The sequence below is a fragment of the Lepidochelys kempii genome, chromosome 1 (assembly GCF_965140265.1).
Source record: "Lepidochelys kempii isolate rLepKem1 chromosome 1, rLepKem1.hap2, whole genome shotgun sequence".
NCBI classification, from domain to species: Eukaryota; Metazoa; Chordata; order Testudines; family Cheloniidae; genus Lepidochelys; species Lepidochelys kempii.
Genome location: NC_133256.1, coordinates 223,316,832 through 223,330,691, shown reverse-complemented (window position 1 = coordinate 223,330,691; position 13,860 = coordinate 223,316,832). Strand labels below are relative to the sequence as shown.

At 47.0% G+C, this 13,860-nt stretch overlaps 1 protein-coding gene across 1 annotated transcript in view; it reads right to left on the bottom strand.

The window, feature by feature from the left end:
* DUSP16 (dual specificity phosphatase 16) overlaps positions 1–12,786 on the bottom strand; it is a 98,831-nt gene extending 86,045 nt beyond the window's left edge. The window contains exon 1 of the mRNA XM_073315620.1: positions 12,305–12,786. The gene's annotated coding sequence lies outside the window, so the exon portion shown is untranslated. The remainder of the gene's footprint in view (positions 1–12,304) is intronic.
* Positions 12,787–13,860: the final 1,074 nt, after the last annotated feature.

Sequence of the window (13,860 nt, the reverse complement as noted above, 5' to 3'; positions counted from 1 at the left end):
TTTCAACTCTGTTGTCATCACAAGGGAAGTTGATTGTTCCAAGGCAAAATTTTAAAGTTCTGGCTCTTAAGAAAAAGTGACAAGGCAGCACAATGACTAAGCAGGTTTAACTGACAATATGTGAGTGACACAATGAAATGAGATGATATTTCTGGGAAGTGAAAGGAAGCATAAATGTTCCTTAACCAACCCTTCTGGTCTGGCTCCTCTTCAAATAAGAAACATTGAGCCTAGAAGACCAAAATCCAGCATGAATGGAAGCCATTGGATTGACAGCTCTACAGGAAGTCAGGCAGCTTCTTAAATATCAATTGTGATGACTAAATTTAAGCTGTTCTTAAAATTTTGGCTCTAACGTACTTTGTAATTTTAAAATACTTTTAACAAGAGTAATAGGATAATACTAGGATACTGTTGTTTTGCTGGCCATGCTCTTTTGCTCTGGGAAGTATCTATTCCTAATTTACTTGTCTATTCGTTGTTGTGTTATGGTCTAAGTGGGGTAAGGCGGAGACATCAACTTTTAAATCGAGTGTAGCCACAGCTAGTTTTTCTTTTAGCAATTGGTTGCATTGAATTCAAAGGAGGAAGGAGGATGACAAAAGTATCATTAAGCACATCTACTTTTTATAGAATTATTTCTCATTAACTGATGTCTCTTTATACAATTTGAATTAGAGTGCAATTTAGATTTTATATAGTACCTTTCATATATTCCAAATAAGCATTACAGTCATAAACTGAAAATTGGTAGCATTGTTGATGTTTAGGGAAACACTGAAGTCATAAGAGGCTCTTAAACAGTTCTCACACACAGCCTTCAGAATTAGAACCGGTTTCAATGGGGAAGAGAGCAAGTTAGTCAGAACAGTCAGATTTATCCTAGACTGTTAGAATTATTATTCTATTAAGATAATGTTGAAGTAAAAAGAAAACAGTACAGATTTTAAGCATAGAAGTTTCTGGTTACCAGGGAATAAGGTACAGATTATCAAGGGGTGCGAAATTCAGTTTAGGAACGGGTGGCGTAAGGAATACATAATCTGCAATCTCTCCGATTGGGGGTAAAAGTTTAATGGGTCAAAGTACAGACATTGAGATATGGGGGTATGTTGTTCATATAATGGCTATGTTCAGGTGTGGAGTATAAGGAGTGGATACGATGAGGAGGATAGATTTACCCTCATTTGGTGGGATTTAATGTTCAGTGAGTTTATGGTTCCAGTTCATATGGTCCAATGGAAAAAGCCTCTCAGTCCCTTTCCCTTTCAGTTGATGCATGATGTCGTACCGGCTCACACCTCCTGGTACTGTCGGTGGCCGGTGATGTGTTCGATGTATATGTCCCTGGACCATCGGATGGTGTCCGAGACCATGAGGCGCCGCACGAGCCGTGTATAGCGTCGACTGATCCCACAGGTCCACAGCACACGCTCGTTGCTGGGGTCCCAAGCGCCCAGGGCTCTGACGATCAGGGCATCCATCTGCACCTCGTAACCCTTCGCTCTCAGGGTGTCGGCCAGGGGGGGCGTATTTTTCCAGCTTATGAGCTCGGGCTTCATGGAAGGCCGGGGTCCTGTTCTCGAAGGAGACATGACATCAACGAGGATGATCTTCCTCTGGGCCTCGTCGGTGACTACCACGTCAGGTCGCAACTGGCTGTCAGTACCGGGGATGGCACAGTTCACGGCGACCTCCCCCAGGCGCGGTGCGATGGCTTTCACCAGACAGTTCTGGATGGCGTTGTGGCGCAGCTGCCAGGCTCTGGAGTGGGGCTTGCAGCTGCACAGGACATGGGGCAGGGTCTCGTTGGAGTAGCCGCACTTCCTGCAACGCTTGTGTCAGTTCCCGTGGCGGACGGCTCCATTGAGCGGGATGCAGTTGAGCCGGGCATGGTGGATGAAACACCAGTTGGCGAAACGGGTGAAGCCGCCCCCGGCGAGGAAGTGGTTGCTGGCATCCCACCTGCTGGTCAGTTTGAAGGCTTTACCCTGGTCCGGTTTACACTTCAGGGTTTCCATGTACAGTGAGTGGATGGCTGCCTTCAGGGTCCCCTCCAGCATGCCCCTGGTGCTCGGGGTGACAATTGTCGTTGGACCTAATCTGCAGCACCAGGACTCCCAGCTCCTGGCACTCCTCGCACAACTTCCAGCGGCAGCCGATGCGCTTCCCCAGGCGATGTATGGCATTGCGAGCGCAGGACCACAGTGAAGCGATGTTGCGCCCGTCCCGTCCGAATTCGCCATCCAGGAAACCGCTCTGGAAGGTGGCGGTGTCTTGGTTGGAGGGGGCTCTGCCAATCCACTTCTTTGTTGTGTCATGGAGGGCGTTTGCCACGATGTTCCTTACCATGGAGTCGGGACACGTCAGCATGCAGAAGGCGAGGGTGATCGCCGCGATGTCACACAGGTCACCCATGCGGTGAACATTGGCACCACCATGCCTGTGGGTGATGTAGACCAGCTGGTTGCTGGCTTTCTGGGGAAGGAACAGCCACTTCTTCACCAGCTGCCAGACGATCCTGTCTGCCTTGTTGAGGGGCACCTTCGCCACGGCAGATCCCTTTAGGACAAATGAGATGCGGGGGATGAGGAAGGTGTTCAAGGCGTTTATCTTCTGCCACGGTGCTAGCAGGGAGGCTTCAATCTTGGTGGCATCCTGCAATATCTCCTGGATGGTATCCTCGGGTGTCTGCTGGACATGGAAACCCGTCGGCGTGCCGAGGTGCTGGTACGCCTGCCCCTCTGCCAGGGGGATGATGGGCTCGCCCTGGATCTGGAACTCTGTCGTCTGCACTGAGTCCCTTTTGCTGCCGTTGATGTGGAGAGTTGCGCGCTTCTTTGCATTGAAGCGGAGCCCCATCCAATTGGCAGCTCGACTGGTGGCATCTAGCATATGTTGGAGGTTCTCTGGATCATCCGCAGTCAGGACCAGGTCATCCGCATGAGCCAGGACACTCACTCTCTCACCATGGAGATTGAAGCCATCTGTGACATTGGAGATCGCTCGCAGCAATAGCTCCATGGCGAGGTTAAAGATGATGGGGCTGAGGGGACAGCCCTGCTTAACTCCGCTCCAGATCGGGATCTCGGCGGTCTCCCCTTTGACCGAGCGAATGGTGGTGCTGTATCCCTCGTACACCTCTCGGATCACACAAAGGAACTTCGCTGGCATCCCAAACTCCTGGAGCGTGGCAAAGATGTGGTGGTGGGGCATGGACCCAGAGGCATTAGCCAGGTCGAGCCACGCTATCGTGCACTGCCTCCGCACCCTTCTGGCTGTTTCGATGGTGGTTTGGAGGACAAATTTGTGTTCATAGCAGACCTCGCAGGACATGAAGCCTTTCTGGATGGAGCTGATGGCTCCCCTGCTCACCGACCACTCCGTGATCCTCAACGCCAGGCAGCTGGCATAGAACTTGTACATCGTGGAGCAGAGGGAGATGGGCTGCCAGTTGCTGGGGTCATCCCACTCGCCCTTCTTGTACACCAGTACCGTCATGGCCTTCTTCCAGGAGCTGGGAGTACGGCAGAATCGGTTGCACTGGTTGAAGAGCATGGCAAGGACCAGGCAGCCGGGATCTCGCTTTTTCAGGAGGCTGTAGGGGATGCCGTCTTTCCCAGGAGCTGTGTTTTTTGTTTTTGAGAGTCTGGCCATCACTTCCTTGGGCGTATAGTCAGTTTCCAGGACACCTGCTTTGTCGACGTGGGGCGGGGGGCAGAGGCACTCTGGGCGCTGCACGTCATTCCGGGCTATGTGGTCGAATACATCCTTGAAGTAGCTGTAGAGACACTCAGATGGGATCATGCAGTAGGGCGAGGTCCCATCTAGGATCTCTCTCATGGCCTTGGAGCGGTTTGCCCGGTACAGCTTTTGGATCCTTGAAGCCGCTACTGGATCGTTGCGGCGGCTGGCTCTACTTCTGCTCCCCTGGTGGTGGTGTTGTGGTTTGCAGCAGACGTTCTGTGGGCAGGTGGGGCGTTCTCCTGGTTCGAACTTCTCCTGGGAGCGATTTCCGCAGACAGTTCTTGGGTGAGCCTGTGTATGAGGAGGTCGAAGTAGTCAAAGGAAGCTGCCGCTTGTAGCTCCTCGGTCCAGGCAGTCTGCCACGGAGTGGCAGCCCTCACCATCGGCTGCTGGCCCTCATGGTCCTCGACCTCATCTGGTGCAGGCTCAAAGCCTGCGTGGTCAGCCTGCCATCTATCTCATGGGTCAGGATTCCCTTCGGTTGGGTGCTGGGGCGGGATCTCTGGCGGGATGCTGGTGTTGCTAGAGGTCGGAGAGACGCAGTCTGGCTCGGAGGTTGCTGGGACACTGCTGATCCTTCTATGAGTGGCTGCTGCCTGGGCGGTTGCTGCTGGAGTGTGAGATCTCCTGTAGGCAGTGTCCTGCAGAATGGACTTGGGGGCCGTGCTGGGCCGTCTGGCAACGAAGGCCCGGTGCTTTGCTGTGGCTGCAGGGCTGGTTCCTCCAGTAACGTCTGGAGTTTGTAGGGCGATCTGGGGCATGGTGCTGGCTCCTCCGATGGCTGGAGCTCGCAGGGTGGTCTGAGGCTTGGCACTGGCTCCTCTGGCTGCTGGAGATCGTAGGGTAGTCTGAGGTGTGGCTCTGGCTCCTCTGGTGGTTGGAGTTTGCAGGGCGGTCTGAGGGGCGGCGCTGGCTCTTCCGGCGACAGGATCTCGAGCAGCTATGTGCGGTGGGGCGCTGATCCTTCTGGGGATGGGGACGTGCTGGACAGGTGGCAAGGTAGCACTGAGTCGTCTCAGTATGGAGATTTGCTTGGCGACATGAGAGGGTGAGACGGGCCTCCTGCTGGCGAGAACCTGTGTGATGTTCCCTGAGGCAGCTGGTACCTTCTCGATCGCAGCATCCCGTTCCGCTGGCCTGGCGACAGGGGCAGGCTTCTTGCAAGGTCGCTTTTCTTTGTTGAAGCTCAGGAGCAGCGGCCCGGCGTGCAGCAGGAGGGCTGGGAGCCAGGGCAGGAGACTCTGTTGTTCCCTTGAGGCGTTTCCTGCAGGCGACTTGGTGCGTCTTGCATTGCTTCTGCGTCTCGAAGGGCAGGCTGCAGAGGGCACAGCTGAAGGCGACCCGCTTGCTGTGGCATCTCTTCAGGTGCCTGGTGACGCCACCGAGGAGGTGGAAGCTTTGGGGCGGAGAGCAGATGAGGCAGATGAGCATGTCCGCAGCGAGGGGATACTGCAGGTAGATGGTGTCCTCATTACCTTGCAGCAGGGGGGTTCCAGCAGCATCAGCAGTATCACTGGCTGGTTCATCCTGGTGTGGGCGGGTAGGGTCAAGAGGTCCGGCTGGGGGCTCAGCAGCTTCTTACTTATAGACACCCAGAGCCAAGCAGGACCTTAACATCTTATCTGAAATGTGGCACTAAACTTGCCCCCAGCCCTACCTCTCCCCCATGCATAGTACACTGCAATATCTTCATTGGCCTGAAACCCAAATCCTGGCATGAAACAGGAGCCTTTCAAACCAGGAGTGAATTATACAGATCAGTCCAAAAATTAAAAAAAATATTAGCAATAGGATGTCGCTATTCCAGTAATTAATAGTGATTTAGCCTTAAACAAGCCTTACTATAAAACTAAGGAAAAACTGAAGAAAAATGAAGTATAGAATCTAAATTATCAGGAGTAAGGGGTGGGGGGAAGCTGCCTACAAATTCTCTCCTATTTTGAGAGCAACATCTATGCTATCCATGCAGAGCCAAAGCCTTCTAATCCAGCAGGCTGAATACATACTAGTCATTCAAACCCAAGAATGTGTGCATAAAAGGAATTTCATTCAATTAGTCTCTGTTGTCCTCTTCATTTTATGCTCTCTGCAAAAGTTCTCAGTCACATGTTGCTACCATTTAGCACTCAGGTCAATCTTTTTGCCTCCCATCACCACTAAATACTATAAAACATTGAAGACAAATATGCAAGAGCATTTAAATGAAAGACCATATGTGCAGAAACACATTAAACTGTAATTTAGTCACTAAACAGCCCCATTTCATGCACAGAGCAAAATGAAATACAGCACAATGAAACTAATTATCAATAGTTTGAGCTCAACATTAGGAGACCTTGTCCAGTAGTTTAGGGCTGAAATTTGACCTAACTTAAAATAGTTATAGTTTTATGGAGAATGTCTTTCATATTCTAATTTTTGTAGGTTATCATTCAATATTTTAAATGAGATTTATCATAAGAAATCAACAGGCTGTATTTTGTACTATCATTTTATCTAGAAAAATTAAAACTATTATGTGAGAGGAGATGGAACAAAAACAGATCAATATTTGTTACACGTAAAAAGAAAACTGAGAAAGTCTTAACTTAAACGTGAAATATTATAACAAAAGGGTGTGAAAACACATTTGAAAGAACCTATGTGTAGGGGGTTTAGTCAAGTCACTGAAGAAGGATCATCAAAACTATATCTACCCAATCTGTTATATAACAATTCTAATATTGTGTCTGAAGAGAAATGTTTAAAAAGTTTGCTGAAGGTGCACGGCTCGTGTTGTGTCAAATAAAGGCATAGATTTAACTAAGGATTTCCTCAGCTAAAGCACCCTGTTCACCAATTAATTTGGCATATTTATGGACCATAAATGCTATAGCTAATGATTCAGTTAGTTCACACAGTGTGAGAGAAGAAAAATCAGAAGAACTGCAGTGTGTGGGACTGGGAAGATGGAGGAAGGGTAACAAAACTAAGAAAGGATCATTCTGCCTACCTCACTGCACCTCAGAAGTTTAAAAAGATACAACCACACAGTGCAGTGTCACAGCAAACCTTCTAGCACCAATGGCAACTTTCTTTCGCTCTCTCTTCCCTGCTTCTCTAGCCTGCCCAATTATTACACTTTGTTTCTAAATTACAGGAGCATTTCATAGGGACAAAAAATGGAACAAAGCCAATCTTCTTAGAGCCAATTCTGAGTAGGTCAGTCTTGGCTCAGTAGCAAACTACAGAGTGCAGCAGGAGACTCAAGGCCTTGCCCCCCTCTTTCCTCCTCTAGATGCCGACTTGCTTCTGGCACTGAGGAAAAATAACTTACTGGTGGCCAACAAGGTCACCACTAGAGATGCCAGCAGCTGCCAACAAGCCATATCCCTAAGCAAACTAAGAGATGCTCTGACTAAACTACAGAAATTTATAAAGGATGGAGCCAAACTGTCCCTTAAAATACGTTTCCTTTTCTTCAGACGTTAAATGAAAGTACTAGAGAGCCCAGAAGACCAAAAATGTCTATCCAGAGATACAGCAAGGTCAGCAGTAGTGGGAACATCCTTAGCCCAGCAATGTGCTTCAACTCAGAACCACCTCTAGTAGTGAAGGCAGTTCAGATTCCAAGCCTGTTTCTCCACTCTGCTGCACCAGTTGTATTCTGGTAACTTTACTGAAATAAATGGAGCTACACTATTATATAAAACTGATGTAACAGAATTGAGGATTTGGTCCTTCAGGTATCTACTAGAAACATGACAAAGACCACTCACTCACACTTCACCCACCTCAGAGAGATGGCAATGACTTCCAAACATTACTGTCCTCAGCTGGGTTGAAACCAGAGCCAGACACAAGAGGCTTTATATCAGAGTGTCACACAATATCCACATCTTTTGACCCCAACTTTTATTCATGCAGGAGGACTATGCAGACTTACACACATGCCACGTGTGTTAGGCCAACAATTAATAGTCATGAAAAATGAATTTGCCATTACCTGATGATCAGTTTACTCAAAGTATTTCTCTTCATAGAGCTCATGGAATGCAAAGACACTTTCTGATATTTGCATATTCCACACAATCAACTCTCTATCTCAAACATATTAAATGCACTCCAGAAGTCTTGGGGGGGAGGGGGTGAATGATCTTCTACTCTAACATACAGAGACATGCTACTTCCTACACAAACATCTAGAAAACCAGGGCATGGCCAGGCAACACCCAACAAAATAGCCACAAGGACGCAAGAGATTTAAAAATAAAAAATAGAGACAGACACGAGCTAGATTATACCCTTGGGATCGGCATACTAAGGGGCCCCTCTGTACACAATCCATGTGGCTCGTGGGACAGAACGCAGGTTTTTTCACTGTGTAGTAGGGGAGGGTATGTGCAAATTCTGACCCCCCAACCCACTGGTCAAACTCCCCCAGTAGAAGAATACAGAGGGAATTCAGATACTCTCCTACATGGAATTTTCTGGTTCCTATATGGGCATTTTCATAAAGGCATCTGATCTGGCCCAATCTCATTGTTGGACAAGATGTTTCTCAGTTTATTGTTGTTTTTTTAAGTAGTCCAAATGAATTATTTGGCGGGGGGGTGGGGGGAAATGGGGGTGAGAGTTATGTTCTGTATCCCCTCTTAGAAGAGGAAGCTGCTGATCTGACGTACTTCAAAATCAAAAGGTGTACTGACAGCCTGGGACTTATGACTTAAAGGTGACAATGCCACCCCCTGCCAGGACCTGTCTCCCTCAGAAATGCACTTATTTTAGCTTGCCTTACTTCATTTAGCTCTGCTCTGGGGCTAGTTGCTCCCTTGGTTATATGATTTTAAAAAACCAACAACAACAACTACTAATAATAAACCAAGCCACACGAGTAACTAAGGAAGATAACTCTGAACCAGTACACCTGGTGTGATCTTGATTCGCCCTAACAACCTCCATGGTCTGTCATGTGATTTGTCCACTTGTGGTGGTCAGCATTCAGGGCAATGCCCATGATTTCCCACTTGTTAGTACAGCACCAGGCAATAATGGAGTGAAAACTGGCCTCCCCATCCTCGGTTTCCTGGTGAGCACTGCCAAACACTAGTTTTGCAATCACACAATACAGTATGGGGCACATCACTAATTAACCACTCTTCTCAAAATGCAGCATGGGGATGCACGGGACTGAGTATAGACAGAGAAATAATTTAACAGAATACCCTAATGGTGCAATGGGCTGTGTCGGGGCAGAATCCCAAGTTCTAGAGTTCATTTCAGGATCAGAACCTAAGGAGGGAAATGATCCGTTTCTTTTGCCATTCGGTAGGGTTTACATGGAATCTGAGGTGGGGAAGCCACTTCTCATCTTCAGCCTGAGGGCAAAGGTACTGGCCAGTCACCATAGCCACAATTTTTAAGTGCAGGTCAGTATCGAGCCTTATAGCAGTAAACAACAACATTTCACTTTTCCACACCAAGTTTTTGTTTGCTTGGCAACAGGATTTTGCCTCACCTGCAGGTACAGGAGCCTGAAAATTAGCTGAAATTAGTTTATCAGCTGGACAGTACATTTGAGACATAATAAGGCTTCCAGAGATCCTAAAGGGACCCTAAATTAGCCCTCCAAAGCCTTAGTGAGCTGAATTATTTAGATTGAGAGAAGGAGGAGCATATTCTGCTCTTGGTTACACCAGTGTAAATCCAGAAACTTTACTTGGCTCCATTCACCCTGCGTACCGCCAGCTTCTGCTGGAAGAAACTGAAGCACAGGGTTCTCACGGCAGAAAGCATGTTTGGTGCTGGAGTTTACAATTGCATAGGGGAGCTATAACCACAACTCCACCAAAGGGCCTGTGACTGGCAGTGACCAGAAAGTGCGTTGTTTTGGCTGGACATCCAGTGTGCCCAGCAGTTGTAGCACATCCCCTGACAGATGGGCTCCTATGGAAGGTTAAAACTACTTTCTACCAAGGTCCAATGCCCCTGCTAGGATAGCCATCCCCACTGGACCAAGAGTGTGCACTTCACGCAGTCAGAGATGAAACAAGCCCATTTACTTCCACAGTTGCACCAGAGTAACTATGGACTGATTTTGTCCCAATACTTCCACTTAGAAACAGAAAACTGGACCCGTCAAAGATATTTATTTTGAGTAAAAAAACCAAACAAAAAAAAAAAACCAAACACCCCACAAAACCCTGATCTAGAGAAGGAATAAAGTACACTGGATTTTTAGAAACTTGCACGGTCTTTTTAGACATTAGCACATTTAATATTAACTCCGCCCCACAAAATCCTGCTGCTGTCACCTAGAACTTACACTTCCTTCTCCATTACTTTTGCTGTATTTAAAAAAAAAAACACAAACACACTCACTCTATCAGGATACATGCAAGCACCACTGTAATAGGAAGCTTACTGCATAGAATACATTAAACCTCTTGCAAATTTCTATTTTTGTATGGAATGTCTGCTACCACCACCAACAAGCATATCTGGTCATTATATGAACTCTTTGGGATAGCATATTCTTTAAAATTGTCTCCAGTTTCTAAAAGCTGAAGGGGGGGAAGGGGGGGGGGAAAGATTCCTCCCGATTCCTCCCACCACCAAAAAACCTCTATATGCTTTTTAAACATACACACTTCCCTCATATTTCATCTCAGGAATAGGCTTGTGAACGCTCCAATTTCAAGTGAGCCAGCAAGGTGAACACCAACCACACAAAGAAATTAATCCTTAACATTTCTCCACCCTCCCCAAAAATACACCCATTTAAAATCCAACTCCTGCTTGTTCAGTTGTCACTTCATAAGTCTGTGTCCACCAAACCATATGCTGCCAGGAACAGAAACACATTCTAAAAGCAAGATCACCCAAAAAAAAAAAAAAATCACAGAGAGAAACTGAAAACATCTTTTCAATGAGAAACAGCTCAAAATGCCTCCAGCAAGTTTAAAGTGTGCATATATATTTATGTTATAATGGATATACACCGAATGTTTGAGCAACAATTAGCCATAGCTGAAACAGTAAAATGTAGTAGCGATGCCCCTTTCATCTGGCGGGTGGGGGAAGATGAAGAGAAAGAGAGGGACAAGAGAACACATGTATAATCAATTTGAACTGAAATAACGTACAAAAACATATTACGTTTTTTGTTTGTTTGTTTTACAGCTTAGTGCCCTTCATCTTAGATGTAGTTTACTAGTGTTGAACACTGAAAACACCACTGCTGGTCAGGTTATGCAGTAGACTTGTCACATACACCTTATTCAGCACATGTTGATGTGTGGAGGTGTTTCCTTCTCCCAGGGCTTCTTAAAACATTCAGAAAAAGATTCCAGGGAGGGCTTGAAGTAATATAAAACACCAATCAAGCTCGTTTTAAAATCACTATATTTAAAATGGAATCAAACTAACGTTTCACAGGTAATTTTTTTTTTAGATTCTACATCAACCTCCATTTTGTTGGCTTGCTTACTTAAAATATTTAGTAAAGTTCAAGGCAGTACTTTCACTCATTTTTAAAGTTTTGGATAGTACTGTAAAACAAGATGTTTTTTTTTAAACTTCATTGTTTTAAATAATTAAAAACATTTGAAATCATGAATTCAAAATACTGTTTACTAAATTTGAAAGGGTCAGAAGCACTTATTGTTCCTGGAAGCAAAAACAAACAAAAAAAGTCAACAAATTCCCAAAACAGCCCTAAAAGGTTGTTTTATTTAATACACATTAATGTAAACAAATGACCTAATTTTTTGCTTGTTTTAAAAATCATGTTTTTTCCTTCCTCACACAAAAGGAAGCCCTGCTTTCTCTCTCTGTCCCTCTCCTTTAAAATCTGGGATTTAAGACAGGTGGCTATGTACTTTTTCCAAAGGTGAATTTAAAAACAAAACAAACCAAACCACACACAACCACAAAACAGCTTGCAGTGTTTAAGAGAATCAAAACCCCACAACAGTTAGGATCTGGTACTTTTTTAAAGCCTAAAAAGTGTCTCTCACCGGCAGCTCATCTGTCCCCCCTTTCTTCCCATATGAGGTGGGGAAGGGGACTGCCAGGGCCAGATAAACAAACCTTCCAATAAAAAAAAAAAGAGGGGGGAATAAAAGGATTGTGGGGAAGATGAGGAGAGAGCATGAAATAATACCATAGTCCCATCACTATTAGGAGCTTCCACCACCTTCCCTCACCCCAATTCACTGAACTGCTATCTCTCTCTTCTCCTAGGGCCTACACGCTGAAACATACACACAACCACCAAAAGAACACAAGTCAAGAAAACTACAAAGCAAAACATTGGGGAAGAGGAGCAACCCACCTCGGAGATCTTAAAAATCGCTTGCAAAGAGATCACAGATCGCATCTTCAGCCCACCCTAGAGTGGTGTCCCTATCGCACTGGAGCTAAACAGGGGGTGACCTTTGTTTGTGCGGGGCTGCCCCTAGGAACCTAGGAAGAAAACTCCCCCAAACCCTTTTGCCAGCCCCCTCCTTCCTCTACTTTCTTTTCAACACTTACTCCCCCCCCGGTTTGTTTCCTGGAGAAGGAAAAAAAAAGTTACCACCAGCTTCTTCGCTGCTGGAGCTGCTGCCAGACCCAACTTTCTCTCCTTCCAGCCGCTGGGAAGCTCCAGGCTGTTCTTCTTCTTTAAAACTTTATTCTGATCTATTTAAAGGGGGGGGGGGGGAGAAGGAGAGAGAGGAAACGTTTGGATCTTTTCTCCCCCCCCCCCTCCAGATGGCTTGAGAAAACGAAGGGGGGGAAGAAGAAGAAAAAAAGCTGCGAAGGGAAAAGAAAGTTTAAAAGGCTGAGGTTTCCAAAAGGAACCACACAATTACTAATAAATGGCTAGAACAAACAGACACAAGGGGGGGGGAGAGAGAGAGAGTTTTGCTGGTCAGTAAACTTCAAGCTGCTGGGATGAGGTCATTGGTGTAAAAATAAAGAGATGGCGTCATTTGAAACCAATCCCAGTGAATGAACTCAGCCGGAGGGGGGGGGCAGAGGAGCAGGATAAGGAGACAGCAGCAGCCACCTCTGGCAAAGCAGCCTCGACTCCTCTCTCTCTCCCTCTCTCTCCCCCACCCCAACTCTGCTGTGTCTCCCCCCCCACCCCCAGGACATGCTTGAAGTGAACCTAATGCTGGTGTCACGGCAGTGCTGTCTGGCTTTTTTCTCTCGGCTTGAAAGGGGGCGGGATTCACATTTCTTCCCCTTGGACTCCTGTTTGAATACTTGGTTTCTGAGGCAGCCCCTGGGAGGAGCCTGGAGAGCCGCGATACAATGAGGCAGCTATTCAAATGAGTTGCGGCTGCTCCTCTCCCTCCCTCTTTCCCGCCTCCTTTCCTTGCTATCTCTCCATCCTTCCCTTCTCACTCCTACCGTCTTCCCCAGCCCCTGCCTTCTCCTTTCTTCTCTCCCTTTGCTTCTCCTGCCCGCCTACTGCTCTCCCTGCCTCCCCTCTCCTTCCTCTTCTCTCTCTCTCCTGGGCTTTATCTAGCCCCTTCTCCATCCTCCTCTGTCTCCCTTTCCCGCCCTCTCCCTCACAGGCCCCTTGAAACCAACCCTGCCAAGTGTCAGCTGGGCCATGTCTACACTAGGGAAGTTTATCACCAGCCCCAGCCCCAATTCAACGGTACCCTTAACACAAGCAGGAGCCCTTGTATTATATGCTCACAACACCCCTGTAAGGCAGGGGACTGCTATTAAGCCCATCATAGAGATGAGGAATGGAAATACTAAGGGTATGTCTACACTTAAAACGCTGCTGCAGCTGTGGTAGTGTAACACTGGAGACACTACCTACGCTGATGGGAGGGGTTCTCCTGTTGGCATAAGGAATCCATCTCTCCGAGAGACAGTAGCTAAGGCAATGGAACAATTCCTCTGTTGACCCTAGTGCTGTCTACACTGGGGGTACGGTTGGTATAGCTACATCTCACCGGGGTGTGAATTTTTCACACCCCAGAGAGACGCAGCTATCCCGATGTCAGTTCTTCGTGTAGATCAGCCCTAAGTCATTTGCCCATGGTCACACATGAAGTCAGTGGTGGAGCAATGAATTGAGCCCAAACGTTCCCAAATCCTAAACCAGTGCCCTAACCACTGGGCCATGCT